General features: G+C 39.5%; 1 protein-coding gene across 19 annotated transcripts in view; it reads right to left on the bottom strand.

Annotated features, from left to right (window-relative positions):
- Window positions 1–19,286, bottom strand: part of NFKBIZ (NFKB inhibitor zeta) — a 154,275-nt gene that overhangs the window by 25,956 nt on the left and 109,033 nt on the right. For 3 of the 19 annotated variants that reach the window (XR_014244706.1, XR_014244707.1, XR_014244708.1), the window contains exon 14: window positions 18,290–18,313. The exons of the other annotated variants lie outside the window; for them this stretch is intronic. The gene's annotated coding sequence lies outside the window, so the exon portion shown is untranslated. The remainder of the gene's footprint in view (window positions 1–18,289; window positions 18,314–19,286) is intronic. 19 annotated transcript variants of the gene reach the window in all.

Raw genomic sequence — 19,286 nt, 5'->3', positions numbered from 1 at the left:
CGGGGGAAGATGAACAGTATGGTTGAAAATGGCTTTTGATTTAAAAAAAAAAAAAAAAGAAATCCCCAGCATTCATCTAAAATAATTTTTTAAAAAGTGTGTTTTCCATAATGTTCAATTTATTCATGTGAAGGACTGTCCTTTATTCTGTTTTAAAATGAAAATGTCCTTTCTCTTATGAAATTATAGGATAATAAATGGTAGATTGTAAAAAAAAATCTAAAAAAATAAAGTATACATATAATTCAGTGGTTTTTAATATATTCAAAGTAGTTGTACAACAATCACTACCATCTAATTTCAGAACATTTTCATCACCCAAAAAATGAAACTCCACACACATTAGCAGTCACTTCCCATCCTCCCCTCCCCTCAGCTCCTGACAACCACTAATCTATTATGTCTATGGATTTGCCTATTCTGGACATTTTATATAGATGCAATCATACAATATGTTGTCTTTTGTGCCTGGCTTCTTTCTGTGCTACTCTCTTTCTCCACAACCCTAGACCACAGAATCTAATAAGAAAGGGGAAAGCCATCTTAAAGACATTACTTTTATTTTCTAAAAATTCCTTTAAAATACCACACTAAATGGTGAGAATATATAACTCATAGACCAAGACTCTGGTCTAGCCTATCTCCAACCCATAGGAAGGAACACTGCTCAAACTTTCCAGGTTGATTAAGGTCTGGCCTAAGATCACCCCAAAGACTGAGCAGGATATCACGAGAAACTCGAGGGCTTCAGAGGACTCTGAATCCAAACCCTGGCAAAGTAATTCACTAGCTCTAGGTTGACCTTGAGCCATCTATTTAACTACCCTATTTTCATTTTCCTCATCTACAAAATGAGCATGACAACAATATATTCTTCGCGAGGTTGTTATGAGGACTAGAAAAAATTATATGAAGTAACTAATGCCTGGCATAAGGAGAGCCCTCAAAATATATTTCTTTTAATTGGAGTATAGTTGCTTTACAATGTTGTGTTAGTTTCTCCTGTACAGCAAAGTGAATCAGCTACAGATATACATATATCCCCTTTTTTGGATTTCCTTCCCATTTAGGTCATCAGATCATTGAGTAGAGCTCCCTGTGCTATACAGTAAGTTCTCATTAGTTATCTATTTTATACATAGTGTCAATAGTGTATATATGTCAATCCCAATCTCCCAATTCATCCCACACCTCCCCTTCCAGCCTTGGTGTCCACGTTTGTTCTCTATGTCTGTGTCTCTGTTTCTGCCTTGAAAACAGGCTCACCTGTACCATTTTTCTAGATTCCACATATATGCGTTAATATATATTTGTTCTCCTCTTTCTGACTTACTTCACACTGTATGACAGACTCTAGCTCCATCCACGTCTCTACAAATGACCCAATTTCGTTCCTTTTTACAGCTTTTAATATTCCATTGTATGTATGTACCACATCTTCTTTACCCATTCCTCTGTTGATGGACATTTAGGTTGCTTCCATGACCCGGCTATTGTAAATAGTGCTGCAGCGAATATTGGGGTGCATGTGTCTCTTTGAATTATGGTTTTCTCTGGGTGTATGCCCAGTAGTGGGACTGCTGGGTCGAATGGTAGTTCTATTTTTAGTTTTTAAAGGAACTCCCATACTGTTCTCCATAGTGGCTGTATCAATTTACATTCCCACCAACAGTGTATGAGGATTCCCTTTTCTCTACACCCTCTCCAGCAACTATTGTTTGTAGATTTTTTGATGGTGGCCATTCTGACCGGTGTGAGGTGATACCTCATTGTAGATTTGATATGCATTTCTCTAATAATCAGTGATATTAAGCATCTTTTCATGTGCGTCTTGGCCATCTGTATATCTTCTTTGGAGAAATGTCCATTTAGGTCTTCCTCCCATTTTTTGATTGGGTTGTTTGTTTTTTTGATATTGAGCTGCATTAAAATATTATTATTACTACTTCCACTATTATTTTCTCTTCTTCTACTATTATTTTTCTCCTCTTAAGTGCTTTTTTTTTTTTAATCACCTATGACAGGTGTCCTAGAAACTGAACAATGAATTATATTGGTCATGGTCCTTGCTGTCAAGGAAATAATACACTATGGGAAATGTACATCTTTTAAATCTAAGATTCTATGTCCCTACTGTACTTTAATCCTACCACTTACTGTTGGAGAGGAATGGAATGAAGAGTATTCTGCATTATTTGTCCACACGTTCGTTTCGTCTACACTACCAGATTAGGAACTTGTGTTGGCTTGATTCTTCCAAGAAACAGGTGCCAAGTCATGCAGGAGATTTCTTGGAAGAAATACCCGTGAAGAATTAAGAGAAGAGGCAGCAGGCATAATGGGGAGAGTCTTCAGACCATGATGCAGGTCTGACACTTGGGAAAGAAGAGGAGACAAGAAAAAAGACAGGGTAATAGGAAGGTCAGACTGAAGTACACCTTTGAGAAAGTCTAAGCCAGACCGACTGGGAGTCCTTAAGCAAAGATTACCCGTTAGAGGTGTCCCATGTTGGGCAGAAATGGCCGCACTCAGTCACCAGCTGAGAGAAGCCCGAGAAGAGTGAGGCCTGGCAGTGTGAAAACAGGGGCTGACCCCAAAGGTGCTGCAGCTGGAGACTATGGATGAACCACACTCTTTGCAGGAGGTTCTTATGAAAGTTGATTTGAGCAGCACACCGTCACAGCCTCTATAAAACTCTCAAAGTCAAAAATTATTGGTATCATTATTTATACTTAGTAAATTTGCAATAATTGTTTCTTGAAAACTGAGTAAGTGCCAATTTTCAGCCATTAGCAAGAAGCGCAATCCATTTACTCAATCCAGGTGGATTCAATTTCATAATTCCTGAAGAGGGGAAATGTTTTCCACCATTTGAACTAAATGACAAGGCCCAGAAAATATTCCCATGGCATAGAAGATCCCAACCCACAAACAAAAAGTGGGGTGGTGTGCTGAGGCCCTGAGCCGAAAGCAACAGGAAAAAGTGTCAGGCAAAAGTGACTTTGAGGTCTGAATTAAACCCATCATTGATTTGATTATCCACCTAATTTTGCTTGTATAGACACAGCGACAAGATGAAGCAATCAACAGAAGGTGTGGCCTCAAAGCTAGAAACAAGATGGCAGATAAAGTGCTTCTGAAACAGACAACAGAACAGAGAAAGCCTCAGGAGCCCAGGCAGGTGGTGAGATTTTAATCATGGAGGTACACTTGCCTAAAACACGCAGCAACTGGAAAGCAGGTCACCACGGCACCCACGGGAGTCATGAAAAGGATAACTCCAGTTTTCAAAGAATCAAAATAGCTAAGCGTGAGGCAAGAAGAAGAAATGAGTCACAAATCTGGAAGTAAAGTGAGATCTCTAAGCTAATGACAACAAATAAAGGAAGGCGGAGAGAGGAGCAGTGTTCTTATTGGGTTCATTTTTCACTTTCATAAAGGGCAGCAATCTACTTCAATTTAAAGATTATTTATTGAGCACCTGCTATACACAGAAAGAAGCAAGTTTTCAAGAACATTCATATGTCCAACAAACATTGCTGAGCACCAGCCCCCATGAGCCAGGAACGTGCTAGACTTTGGGGAAACACAGAAAATCATTCCCAATTGCTGCTCTCAATCCTGCCAAAGAGACCCACAAAACAATTAAAATGTACATGATACATTGCGGATCATGCAATGATAGAGGAAGGTCCAAGTACTATGAGAACACTCTAAGCAGGGTGACCATATAACTCATCATCCAAACCAGAGCACTATGAGAATGAAAGGGGACATTATCAATAATTACACTGGTACAACAGGCATAAACTAGGACTGTTACTGGGCAAAGCAGATAAATGTCATCCTAGCCACAAGGAATAAAACTGGAAAGAAGAGAATTAGGAAGAAAATGGGAGTGGGGGGAACAAAACACTGGAATGAAGGGGCTAAACTGACAAAAAGAAAAGGGAGGAGAGAAATGGGTAAGGCAGAGTATGAAGAAGAAATAGTTTAAAGGAGCTGTCATAACTTTGAAGCTGGAACTATCTTAAAAATAAACTCACAATTTTACTGTGGAGAAAATAAGAAGAAATGGATAGGAGAAAACAAACATTTGTTAAGCACCTACAATATGCTAAGCACTATGCCAGGCACTTAAAAAGCATGATTTTATTTAGTCCAACCTAAAACATAGGTATAATTATCCTCAGTTTACAGATGAAGACACTGAGACTCAGTGAGTTTAAGTGACAGCTGAGATTTGTACCTCTGCTTGTGAATTCCAAAGTCTGCACCCATAAAATTAGTAGCACCGGCAGAATTAGTACCTAGGACTATTCTAATTTTTAGGCCAGTGCTACGTTTACTGCACAATAGGGTAATGAGTTTTTAGTGGGTTGGATAGTGTTCCCCCAAAATTCATGTCTCCCTGGAACCTCAGAGTGTGACCTTATTTGGTAATAGGGTCTTTGCAAAAGTAACCAAGTTAAGATGAGGTCATACTGGATTAGGGTGGGCTCTAAACAAATAACTGGTATCCTGAAGAGGTAAATTCTGAACATACACGCATGAAGAGGAGAATGCCACATGAAAGCACAGAGGAAAACATCATATAAGCATGGAGGCAGAGACTGGAGTGATATTTCTACAAGACAAGAAATGCCAAGGATTGCTGGCAACCACCAGAAGCTAGAATGAGACAAGGAAGTATTCTTCCCTAGAGCCTTCTGAAGAAGCACAGCCCTACCAACACCTTGATTTCAGACTTCTGGCTTCCAGAACAGTAAGACAATAAATTTGTTTTTAAGCCACCAAGACTGTGGTACTTTGTTATAGTAGACTGTAGACTTAGTAAACTAATACAGAGCTAGAGAAAGGAACAGTAGGAGACAGCAGGAAGGACAGAGATGGAAGGAGGGTTATAGGAAGGTCAGTGGCAAAGAACCGAAGGCTGAGAAATTCTAAAGGAAACATAACTGGAGCAAAGGAAAAAGTGATGTCACAAAAACCCACCAAATCAAAAATAGTTTCTTTGGTTCCGTGATGATACCTCCGCTGACCTCCAAGCTCACTATTCTCACCATTACCCCTTCCTGCTTTTAAGGTCTCTGTAAGATCATTGGTCAGCTCTGCACAAGTAAAAAGAAAAAAGTAATGAAAACAAGGAAAGAATTGACATAAGCTACTGATAGCAGTAAAACCTACAAAACTGTGAATGTCAGGTATGAACAATGAGTCAGAGTTTCAACTAGCAAAGTTGATTTTGATAAGTTGAGGATAGATATGGTAATTTCTAAACAAACATAGTAAGAGGATGTGCAAATATCAAGCTAACAAAGGGCAAAATGGAATAATGAAAAACATTAAATCAATCTAAAACAATAAGTGAAGAAGAGGAAAATAGCATAGAACAAAAAGAGGAAATAGAAAGCAAAGATTAAAATTTAAACCCAGGAGACCTTCAAGATGGTGGAGGAATAAGACGTGGAGATCACCTTCCTCCCCACAAATATATCAGAAATACATCTACATGTGGAACAACTCCTACAGAACACCTACTGAATGCTGGCAGAAGACCTCAGACTTACCAAAAAGCAAGAAACTCCCCACATACCTGGGTAGGGTAAAAGAAAAAAGAAAAAACAGAGACAAAAGAATAAGGACAGAACCTGCACCTCTGGGAGGGAGCTGTGAAGGAGGAAAGGTTTCCACACACTAGGAAGCTCCTTCGTGGGCAGAGACTGGGGGTGGCGGGGTGGGGGGAAGCTTCGGAGCCACGGAGGAGAGCGCAGCAACAGCGGTGCGGAGGGCAAAATGGAGAGATTCCCACACAGAGGATCAGTGCTGACCAGCACTCACCAGCCCGAGAGGCTTGTCTGCTCACCCACTGGGGCGGGCAGGGGCTGGGAGCTGAGGCTCGGACTTCAGAGGTAAGACCCCAGGGAGAGGACTGGGGTTGGCTGAGTGAACACAGCCTGAAGGGGGCGAGTATGCCACAGCTAGCCGGGAGGGAGTCCGGGAAAAAGTCTAGAACTGCCTAAGAGGCAAGAGACCATTGTTTCAGGGTACACGAGGAGAGGGGATTCAGAGCACCGCCTAAACGAGCTCCAGAGACAGGCGCGAGTCGCAGCTATCACCGCGGACACCAGAGACGGGCATGAAATGCAAAGGCTGCTGCTGAGGCCACCAAGAAGCCTGTGTGCAAGCACAGGTCACTCTCCACACCTCCCCTCCCAGGAGCCTGTGCAGCCCACCACTGCCAGGGTCCCGTAATCCAGGAACAACTTCCCCGGGAGAACGCACGGTGCACCTCAGGCTGGTGCAACGTCATGCTGGCCTCTGCAGCTGCAGACTCGCCCGGCATTCCATACCCCTCCCTCTCCCTGGCTGAGTGAGCCAGAGCCCCCGAATCAGCTGCTACTTTAACCCCTCATGTCTGGGCGGGAACAGACACCCATAGGCAACCAACATGCAGAGGCAGGGCTAAATACAAAGCTGAATACCAGGAGTTTGTGTGAACAAAGAAGAGAAATGGAAATTTCTCCCAGGGGCCTCATTAGCAGCAGATTAAATCTCCACCATCAACTTCACATACCCTGAATCTCTGGAAGACCTGAATAGACAACAAATCGTCCCAAATTAGAGGCAGTGGACTTTGGGAGCAACTGTAGACTTGGGGTTCGCTTTCTGCATCTAATTTGTTTCTGCTTTTATGTTTATCTTAGTATAGTATTTAGAGTTTATTATCATTGGTAGATTTGTTTATTGATTTGGTTGCTCTCTTCCTTTTTTTTTTTAATTTATAGATTTTTTTTTCCCTTTTCTCTTTCTGTGAGTGTGCATGAGTATGCTTCTTTGTATGATTTTGTCTGTATAGCTTTGCTTTTACCATTTGTCCTAGGGTTCTGTCCTTTTTTTTTAGTATAGTTTTTAGCACTTGTCATCATTAGTGGATTTGTTTTTTGGTTTGGTTGCTCCCTTCTTTCTTTCTATTTTTTTTTATTACTTTTTGCTTTTTTATTTTTAATATTTTTTTATTTTAATGACTATTTTATATAATTTTTTTTTCATTCTCTCTTTTCTTCTGAACTGTGTGGCTGACAAGGTCTTGGTGCTCCAGCTGGGTGTCAAGCCTGTGCCTCTGAGGTGGGAGAGCCAAGTTCAGGACATTGGTCCACCAGAGACCTCCCAGCTCCACATAATATCAAACGGTGAGAGCTCTCGAGAGATCTCTATCTCAGCAAAAAGACCCAGCTCCACTCAATGACCAGCAAGCCACAGTGCTGGACACCCTGGCAAAAAACTAGCAAGACAGGAACATAACACCACCCATTAGCAGAGAGGCTGCCTAAAATCATAATAAGGTCACAAACACCCCAAAACATACCACCGGACACAGTCCTACCCACCAGAAAGACAAGATCCAGCCTCATCCACCAGAACTCTGGCACTAGTCCCCTCCACCAGGAAGCCTATGCAAGCCACTAAACCAACCTTACCCACTGAGGGCAGATGCCAAAAACAACAGAAACTACGAACCTGCAACCTGCGAAAAGGAGACCCCAAACCCAGTAAGTTAAACAAAATGAGAAGACAGAGAAATATGCAGCAGATGAAGGAGCAAGGTAAAAATCCACCAGACCTAACAAATGTAGAAGAAATAGGCAGTCTATCTGAAAAAGAATTCAGAGTAATGATAGTAAAGATGATCCAAAATCTTGAAAACAGAATGGAGAAAATACAAGAAACGTTTAACAAGGACCTCAAAGAACTAAAGAGCAAACAAATAATGATGAATAACACAATAAATGAAATTTAAAATTCTCTAGAAGGGATCAATAGCAGAATAACTGAGGTAGAAGAATGGATAACTGACCTGGAAGATAAAATACTGGAAATAACTACTGCAGACCAGAATAAAGAAAAAAGAAGGAAAAGAACTGAAGACAGTCTCAGGACCTCTGGGACAACATTAAACACACCAACATTCAAATTATAGAGGTCTCAGAAGAAGAAGAGAAAAAGAAAGGGTATGAGAAAATATTTGAAGAGATTATAGTTGAAAACTTCCCTAACATGGGAAAGGAAATAGTCAATCAAGTCCAGGAAACACAGAGTCCCACACAGGATAAATCCAAGGAGAAACACGCCAAGACCCATATTAATCAAACTATCAAAAATTAATACAAAGAAAAAATATTAAAAGCAGCAAGGGAAAAACAACAAATAACATACAAGGGAATCCCCATAAGGTTAACAGCTGATCTTTCAGCAGAAACTCTGCAAGCCAGAAGAGACTGGCAGGACATATTTAAAGTGATGAAAGGGAAAAGCCTACAACCAAGATTACTCTACCCAACAAGGATCACATTCAGATTTGACGGAAAAATTAAAACCTTTACAGACAAGCAAAAGCTAAGAGAATTCAGCACCACCAAACCAGCTTTACAACAAATGATAAAGGAACTTCTCTAGGCAACAAAAACAAAGGAAGGAAAAGACCTACAAAAACAAAGCCAAAACAATTAAGAAAATGGTAATAGGAACATAACATATTGATAATTACCTTAAACATAAATAGATTAAATGCTCCAACCAAAAGACATAGACTGGCTGAATGGATACAAAAACAAGATCCATATATATGCTGTCTACAAGAGACCCACTTCAGACCTAGGGACACATACAGACTGAAAATGAGGGGATGGTAAAAGATATTCATGCAAATGGAAATCAAAAGAAAGCTGGAGTAGCAATTCTCATTTCAGACAAAATAAACTTGAAAATAAAGACTATTACAAGAGACAAAGAAGGACACTACATAATGATCAAGGGATCAATGCAAGAAGAAGATATAACAGTTGTAAATATTTATGCACCCAACACCTCAATACATAAGGCAAATGCTAACAGCCATAAAAGGGGATATAAACTATAACACAATCATAGTAGGGGACTTTAACACCTCACTTTCACCAATGGACAGATCATCCAAAATGAAACTAAGTAAGGAAACACAAGCTTTAAATGATACATTAAACAAGATGGACTTAATTGATATTTAAAAGACATTCCATTCAAAAACAACAGAATACACTTTCTTCTCAAGTGCTCATTGAACATTTTCCATGATAGATCATATCTTGAGTCACAAATCAAGCCTTGGTAAATTTAAGAAAATTGAAATTGTATCAAGTATCTTTTCCGACAGCAGTGCTATGAGACTAGATATCAACTACAGGAAAAAAATCTGTAAAAAATACAAACACATGGAGGCTAAACAATACACTACTAAATAACCAAGAGATCACTGAAGAAATCAAAGAGGAAATCAAAAAATACCTAGGAACAAATGACAATGAAAACATGAACTCAAAACCTATGGGATGCAGCAAAAGCAGTTCTAAGAGGGAAGTTTATAGTAATACAATCCCACCTCAAAAAAACAAGAAACAACTCAAACAACCTAACCTTACACCTAAAACAATTAGAGAAAGAAGGACAAAATATCCCCAAAGTTAGCAGAAGGAAAGAAATCATAAAGTTCACATCACAAATAAGTGAAAAAGAAATTAAGGAAGCAATAGCAAAGATCAATAAAACTAAAAGCTGGATCTTTGAGAAGATAAACAAAATTGATAAACCATTAGCCAGACTCATCAAGAAAAAAAGGAAGAAGACTCAAATCAACAGAATTAGAAATGAAAAAGGAGAATAACACCTGACACTGCAGAAAAACAAAGGATCCTGACAGATTACTACAAAGAACTATATGCCAATAAAATGGACAACCTGGAAGAACTATAAACAGACGAATCACAAGCACTGAAATTGAAACTACGATTTAAAATCTTCCGACAAACAAAAGCCCAAGACCAGATGGCTTCACAGGCGAATTCTATCAAACATTTAGAGAAGAGCTAAAACCTATCTCTCTCAAATTCTTCAAAAATATAGCAGAGGGAGGAACACTCCCAAAGTCATTCTATGAGGCCACCATCACCCTGATAACAAAACCAGACAAAGATGTCACAAAGAAAGAAAGCTACAGGCCAATATCACTGATGAACATAGATGCAAAAATCCTCAACAAAATACTCGCAAACAGAATCCAACAGCACATTAAAAGGATCATACACTGTGATCAAGTGGGGTTCATCCCAGGAATGCAAGGATTCTTCAACATACGCAAATTGATCAACGTGATACACTATATTAACAAATTGAAAGATAAAGAACATACGATAATCTCAATAGATGCAGGAAAAGCTTTTGATAAAATTCAACACCCATTTATGATAAAAACTCTCCAGAAAATAGTGGAACTTACCTCAACATAATAAAGAACTTATATGACAAACCCACAGCCAACATCATTCTCAGTGGTGTAAAACTGCAACCATTTCCTCTAAGATCAGGAACAAGACAAGTTTGCCCACTCTCAACACTATTATTCAACATAGTTTTGGAAGTTTTGGCCACAGCAATCAGAGAAGAAAAGGAAATAAAAGGAATCCAAATCAGAAAAGAAGAGGTAAAGCTGTCACTGTTTGCAGATGACATGATACTATACATAGAGAATCCTAAAGATGCTACCAGAAAACTCCTAGAGCTAATCAATGAATTTGGTAAAGTAGCAGGATACAAAATTAATGCACAGAAATCTCTTGCATTTCTACACACTAATGATGAAAAATCTGAAAGAGAAATTAAGGAAACAATCCCATTTACCACTGCAACTAAAAGAATAAAATACTTAGGAATAAACCTACCTAAGGAGACAAAAGACCTGTATGCAGAAAACTATAAGACACAGATGAAAAAAATTAAAGATGATACAAATAGATGGAGAGATATACCATGTTCTTGGATTGGAAGAATCAACATTGTGAAAATGACTCTACTACCCAAAGCAATCTACAGATTCAATGGAATCCCTATCAAACTACCAATGGCATTTTTCACAGAACTAGAACAAAAAATTTCACAATTTGTATGGAGACACAAAAGACCCCAAATAGCCAAAGCAATCTTGAGAAAGAAAAACAGAGCTGGAGGAATCAGGCTCCTGGACTTCAGACTCTACTACAAAGCTACAGTAATCAAGACAGTATGGTACTGGCAAAAAAGCAGAAATATAGATCAATGGAACAGGATAGAAAGCCCAGAGATACACCCACACACATATGGTCACCTTATCTTTGATAAAGGAGGCAATAATATACAAAGGAGAAAAGACAGCCTCTTCAATAAGTGGTGCTGGGAAAACTGGACAGCTACATGTAAAAGAATGAACTTAGAACAACACTTCCTAACACCATACACCAAAATAAACTCAAAATGGATTAAAGACCTAAATGTAAGGCCAGACACTATAAAACTCTTAGAGGAAAACATAGGCAGAACACTCTATGACATAAATCACAGCAATATACATTTTGACCCACCTCCTAGAGAAATGGAAATAAAAACAAAAATAAATGGGACCTAATGAAACTTAGAAGCTTTTGCACAGCAAAGGAAACCATAAACAAGACGAAATGACAACCCTCAGAATGGGAGAAAATATTTGCAAATGAAACAACTAACAAAGGATTAATCTCCATAATATACAAGCAGCTCATGCAGCTCAATATCAAAAAAAACAAACAACCCAATCCAAAAATGGGCAGAAGACCTAAATAGACAGTTCTCCAAAGAACATATACAGATTTCTAATACATGAAAGGATGCTCAACATCACTAATCATCAGAGAAATGCCAATCAAAACTATAATGAGGTATCACCTCACAACAGTCAGAATGGCCATCATCAAAAACCTACAAACAATAAATGCTGGAGAGGGTGTGGAGAAAAGGGAACCCTCTTGCACTGTAGGTGGGAATGTAAATTAACACAGCCGCTATGGAGAACAGTATGGAGGTTCCTTAAAAAACTAAAAATAGAACTACCATATGACCCAGCAATCCCACTATTGAGCATATACCCTGAGAAAACCATAATTCAAAAAGAGTCATGTACCACAATGTTTATTGCAGCACTATTTACAATAGCCAGGACATGGAAGCAACCTAAGTGTCCATCAGCAGATGAATGGATAAAGAAGATGTGGCACATATATACAATGGAATATTACTCAGCCATAAAAAGGAACGAAATTTAATTATTGTAGTGAGGTGGATGGACCTAGAGTCTGTCATACAGAGTGAAGTAAGTCAGAAAGAGAAAAATACAGTATGTTAACACATATATATGGAATCTAAAAAAAAAAAAAAATGGTTCTGATGAACCTAGGGTGCAGGACAGGAATAAAGACACAGACGTGGAGAATGGACTTGAGGACATGGGGAAGGGGAAGGGTAAGCTGGGACGAAGTGAGAGAGTGGCATTGACATATATACACTACCAAATGTAAAATAGATAGCTAGTGGGAAGCAGTTGCATCACACAGGAAGATCAGCTCGGTACTTCGTGACCACCTATAGGGGTGGGATAGGGAGGGTGGGAGGGAGACGCAAGAGGGAGGGGATATGGGAATATATGTATACATATAGCTGATTCACTTTGTTATACAGTAGCAACTAACATAACAATGTAAAGCAATTATATTCCAATAAACGTGGAAAATATATATATATAAGGCAAAAAAAAATGACAAAACTAAAAAGGAAAACAGACAAATCCACAATCTTAGCAGGACAGAAAAACACTTCTATGGTATTCCAGCCAAAAATATATAACCTTAATTGAATCATAGAGACAAATTTAACAAACCCAAATTGAGGGCAGTTTTACAAAACAAATGGCCTGTGCCTTTAAAAAAAAAAAAAAAGTCAAGGTCATGAAAGACAAAGCAAGACTAACAAGTAATTCCAGATTAAAGAAGACAAAAAAAGATAAGACAACTAAATACTACCTGTTATTCTGAATTGGATCCAGGACCAGGAAATAAATTTTTTTTCTTCTTTTACTATAAATGGCATTAGTAAGACATTTGGAGAACTCTGAATAAGGTCTGTTGTTTTTATAATAGTTTTGTATCAATAATTATATAAATGATTATATGTAAAATCCATTGATTTTAATAATTATACAGGAGAGGAGGTTCAAGATGGCAGAAGAGTAAGATGCGGAGATTACCTTCCTCTCCACAGATACATCAGAAATCCATCTACATGTGGAACAGCTCCTATAGAATACCCACTGAACGCTGACAGAAGACCTCAGACCTCCCAAAGGGCAAGAAACTCCCCCACATACCTCGGTAGCGCAAAAGAAAAAAGAAAAAAAAGAGACAAAAAATAGGGACAGGACCCGCGCCAGTGGGAGGGAGCTGTGAAGGAGGAAAGGTTTCCACACACTAGGAAGCCCCTTCGCGGGCGGAGACTGTGGGTGGCAGAGGGGGGAAGCTTCGGAGCCACGGAGGAGAGCGCAGCAACAGGGGTGCCGAGGGCAAAGCGGAGAGATTCCCGCACGGAGGACCGGTGCCGACCAGCACTCACCAGCCCGAGAGGCTTTTCTGCTCACCCGCCAGGGCGGGTGGGGGCTGGGAGCTGAGGCTCTGGCTTCGGAGGTTGGATCCCAGGGAGAGGACTGGGGTTGGCGGCATGAACACAGCCTGAAGGGGGCTAGTGCGCCACGGCTAGCCGGGAGGGAGTTGGGGAAAAAGTTTGGACCTGCCTAAGAGGCAAGAGACGTTTTCTTACCTCTTTGTTTCCTGATGTGCGAGGAGAGGGGATTAAGAGCGCCACTTAAAGGAGCTCCAGAGACGGGCGCGAGCCGCGGTTATCAGCGTGGACCCCAGAGACGGGCATGAGACGCTAAGGCTGCTGCTGCCGCCACCAAGAAGCCTGTGTGCAAGCACAGGTCACTCTCCACACCTCCCCTCCCGGGAGCCTGCGCAGCCCGCCACTGCCAGGGTCCCGTGATCCAGGGACAACTTCCCCGGGAGAACGCACGGCACGCCTCAGGCTGCCGCAACGTCACGCCGGCCTCTGCCGCCGCAGGCTCACCCCGCATCCGTACCCCTCCCTCCCCCCGGCCTGAGTGAGCCAGAGCCCCCGAATCAGCTGCTCCTTTAACCCCATCCTGTCTGACCAAAGAACAGACGCCCTCAGGCTACCTACACACAGAGGCGGGTCCAAATCCAAAGCTGAACCCCGGGAGCTGTGCGAACAAAGAAGAGAAAGGGAAATTTCTTCCAGCAGCCTCAGAAGCAGAGGATTAAAGCTCCACAATCAACTTGAGGTACCCTGCATCTGTGGAATACCTGAATAGACAATGAATCATCCCAAATTTAGGAGGAGGACTTTGGGAGCAAAGATATTTTTTTTTTCCCCTTTTTCTCTTTTTGTGAGTGTGTATTTGTATGCTTCTGTGTGTGATTTTGTCTGTATAGCTTTGCTTTCACCATTTGTCCTAGGGTTCTGTCTACTGGTATTTTTTGTTTGTTGTTTACTTTTTTAAATATTTTTCTTAATAATTATTTTTTTATTTTAATAACTTTATTTTATTTTATTTTACTTTATTTTATTTTATTTTATTCTATCCTCTTTCTTTCTTTCTTTCTATTTTTTCTCCTTTTTAATCTGAGCCGTGTGGATGAAAGGCTCTTGGTGCTCCAGCCAGGAGTCAGTGCTGTGCCTGTGAGGTGGGAGAGCCAACTTCAGGACACTGGTCCACAAGAGACCTCCCAGCTCCACGTAATATCAAATGGCAAAAATCTCCCAGAGATCTCCATCTCAACGCCAAGACCCAGCTTCACTCAACGACCAGCAAGCTACAGTGCTGGACACCCTATGCCAAACAACTAGCAAGACAGGAACACAGCCCCATCCATTAGCAGAGAGGCTGCCTAAAATCATAATAAGGCCAGAGATACCCCAAAACACACCACCAGACATGGACGTGCCCACCCGAAAGACAAGATCCAGCCTCATCAACCAGAACACAGGCACCAGTCCCCTCCATCAGGAAGCCTACACAACCCACTGAACCAACCTTAGCCACTGGGGACAGACACCAAAAACAACGGGAACTACGAACCTGCAGCCGGCAAAAAGGAGACCCCAAACCCAGTAAGTTAAGCAAAATGAGAAGACAGAAAAACACACAGCAGATGAAGGAGCAAGGTAAAAACCCACCAGACCTAACAAATGAAGAGGAAATAGGCAGTCTACCTGAAAAAGAATTCAGAATAATGATAGTAAAGATGAACCAAAATCTTGAAAATAGAATAGAGAAAATGCAAGAAACGTTTAACAAGGACCTAGAAGAACTAAAGACAAGAACTAGAAGAACTAAAGAGCAAACAAACAATGATGAACAACACAATAAATGAAATTAAAAATTCTCTAGAAGGGATCAATAGCAGAGTAACTGAGGCAGAAGAACGGATAAGTGACCTGGAAGATAAAATAGTAGAAATAACTACTGCAGACCTGAATAAAGAAAAAAGAATGAAAAGAACTGAGGACAGTCTCAGAGACCTCTGGGACAACATTAAATGCACCAACATTCGAGTTATAGGGGTCCAGAAGAAGAAGAGAGAAAGAAAGGGACTGAGAAAATATTTGAAGAGATTATACTTGAAAACTTCCTTAATACGGGAAAGGAAATAGTTAATTAAGTCCAGGAAGCACAGAGAGTCCCATACAGGATAAATCCAAGGAGAAACACACCAAGACACATATTAATCAAACTATCAAAAATTAAATACAAGGAAAACATATTAAAAGCAGCAAGGGAAAAACAACAAATAATACACAAGGGAATACCCATAAGGTTAACAGCTGATCTTTCAGCAGAAACTCTGCAAGCCAGAAGGGAGTGACAGGACATATTTAAAGTGATGAAGGAGAAAAACCTACAACCAAGATTACTCTACCCAGCAAGGATCTCATTCAGATTCGATGGAGAAATTAAAACCTTTACAGACAAGCAAAAGCTGAGAGAGTTCACCACCACCAAACCAGCTTTACAACAAATGCTAAAGGAAATTCTCTAGGCAGGAAACACAAGAGAAGGAAAAGACCTAAAATAACAAACCCAAAACAATTAAGAAAATGTGAATAGGAACATACAAATCGATAATTACCTCAAATGTAAATGGATTAAATGCTCCCACCAAAAGACACAGACTGGCTGAATGGATACAAAAACAAGACCCATATATATGCTGTCTACAAGAAACCCACTTCAGACCTAGGGACACATACAGAATGAAAGTGAGGGGATGGAAAAAGATATTCCATGCAAATGGAAATCAAAAGAAAGCTGGAGTAGCAATTCTCACTTCAGACAAAATAGACTTTAAAATAAAGACTATTACAAGGGACAAAGAAGGACACTACATAATGATCAAGGGATCAATCCAAGAAGAAGATATAACAATGTAAATATTTATGCACCCAACATAGGAGCACCTCAATACATAAGGCAAATACTAACAGCCATAAAAGGGGAAATTGACAGTAACACAATCATAGTAGGGGACTTTAACACCTCACTTTCACCAATGGACAGATCATCCAAAATGAAAATAAATAAGGAAACACAAGCTTTAAATGATACATTAAACAAGATGGACTTAATTGATATTTATAGGACATTCCATCCGAAAACAACAGAATACACATTCTTCTCAAGTGCTCATGGAACATTCTCCAGGATAGATCATATCTTGGGTCACAAATCAAGCCTTCAGACTATACTACAAAGCTACAGTAATCAAGACAATATGGTACTGGCACAAAAATAGAACTATAGATCAATGGAACAGGATAGAAAGCCCAGAGATAAACCCATGCACATATGGTCACCTTATCTTTGATAAAGGAGGCAAGAATATACAGTGGAGAAAAGACAGCCTCTTCAATAAGTGGTGTTGGGAAAACTGGACAGGTACATGTAAAACTATGAAATTAGAACACTCCCTAACACCATACACAAAAATAAACTCAAAATGGATTAAAGACCTAAATGTAAGGCCAGACACTATCGAACTCTTAGAGGAAAACATAGGCAGAACACTCTATGACATAAATCACAGCAAGATCCTTTTTGACCCACCTCCTAGAGAAATGGAAATAAAAACAAAAATAAACAAATCGGACCTAATGAGACTTAAAAGCTTTTGCACAGCAAAGGAAACCATAAACAAGATGAAAAGACAACCCTCAGAATGGGAGAAAATACTTGCAGATGAAGCAACTGACAAAGGATTAATCTCCAAAATTTACAAGCAGCTCATGCAGCTCAATATCAAAAAAAAACAACCCAATCCAAAAATGGACAGAAGACCTAAATAGACATTTCTCCAAAGAACATATACAGATGGCCAACAAACACATGAAAGAATGCTCAACATCACTAATCATTAGAGAAATGCAAATCAAAATTACAATGCGATATCATCTCACACCGGTCAGAATGGCCATCATCAAAAAATCTACAAACAATAAATGCTGGAGAGGGTGTGGAGAAAAGAGAACCCTCTTGCACTTTTGGTGGGAATGTAAATTGATACAGCCACTATGGAGAACAGTATGGAGGTTCCTTAAAAAACTAAAAATAGAACTACCATATGACCCAGCAATCCCACTACTGGGCATATACCCTGAGAAAACCATAATTCAAAAAGAGTCATGTACCAAAATGTTCATTGCAGCTCTATATACTATAGCCAGGACATGGAAGCAACCTAAGTGTCCATCAACAGATGAATGGATAAAGAAGATGTGGCACATATATACAATGGAATATTACTCAGCCATAAAAAGAAACGAAATTGAGTTATTTGTAGTGAGGTGGATGGACCTAGAGTCTGTCATACAGATTGACGTATGTCAGAAAGAGAAAAATACTGTATGCTAACACATATATATGGAATCTAAGAAAAAAAGAAAAGAAAAGGTCATGAAGAACCTAGGGGCATGGCGGGAATAAAGACACAGACCTACTAGAGAATGGATTTGAGGATATGGGGAGGGGGAAGGGTAAGCTGTAACAAAGTGAGAGAGTGGCATGGACATATATACACTACCAAACGTAAAATAGATGGCTAGTGGGAGGCAGCTGCATAGCACAGGGAGATCAGCTCGGTGCTTTGTGACCACCTAGCGGGGTGGCATAGGGAGGGTGGAAGGGAGGGAGATGCAAGAGGAAAGAGATATGGGAACATATGGATATGTATAGCTGATTCACTTTGTTATAAAGCAGAAACTAACATACCATTGTAAAGCAATTATACTCCAATAAAGATGTTAAAAAAAAAAAGAAAGAAATATGGTATATTATGCTCAGTACCCATTGCTGCAGCTCCCTGACATTCTGTCCAGTTAAAGGCAGGGAAAAAAAGAAAAAAGAAAAAAGAAATAATTATACAGTATTTACATAAGATAATGTCCTTTTTAGGAAATATACACTAAAATATTCAGTGGTAAAGAGATATTATGTCTGACACTTATTCTCAATTGGTTCAGAAAATATTATGCACATGTAGGGTGTGTGTGTGTGCACAGATCCACTTTGATCAATTATAGAGTGAGCTAAGTTATCCTGAAAATAGGGATAAAAACTAAATTAGTTTCAATCTCAGGAAATGTATTGACTCCTTTTAAAGGAAAAGATTCTCATGGATACCAAAAGATATGTTCAGAGACTAGAGTTTCAGAAACACTGACTTAAGAAACTGAAGTCTTTGTATTAGGCAAATAATTTGGTCAAAATAAAATTTCTTTTTATTCAGGTAAGCATCATTATCCCCACTTTAAGATAGGGAAATTATTGGTTTCTCCAATCCTCCTTTCTATGATCCACTGAAAGTAAATAATCTTTAAAACTTATTTCATATGCTCAGCAACACTCTAGAGAATTGGGAGGCTATAGAAAAACAAAAGCAATAAAATCATTCTTAGACTGAAAGAACTTATAATCTAAGGAAGACTTAAGAACAATATCCAAGAAGAAAGAATGAAGTATTTAGGTAAATACTAAAGTATATGTTATAGACCACTGGTGCAGTACAAGTTCAGATTTTTCCAAATTCTTAGGCACTGATAAAGCAATTCCAGGTGGTAGGTGAGAAGTGGCTATGCTCCTATTATGACAGTTTCCTAAGCCCAGGAACAAAGGTTTCCCTTCGTTCTCTCATCTAAGAAGACAACATTGAAAAGCAACAGTTTAGAGAAAAGGCAGACTGGGAGTCTGACACACAGCTGGATATCTTAAGTGCCCATGTATGTCACCTCAAGTTACCTTTCAAGAAGAGCATCTCCCATACATAGCCTTTGGTTCCAGTTGG

The sequence above is a fragment of the Balaenoptera borealis genome, assembly GCF_965194805.1.
Source record: "Balaenoptera borealis genome assembly, chromosome: 5".
NCBI classification, from domain to species: domain Eukaryota; kingdom Metazoa; phylum Chordata; class Mammalia; order Artiodactyla; family Balaenopteridae; genus Balaenoptera; species Balaenoptera borealis.
This window is presented reverse-complemented; position numbering and strand designations above follow the sequence as displayed.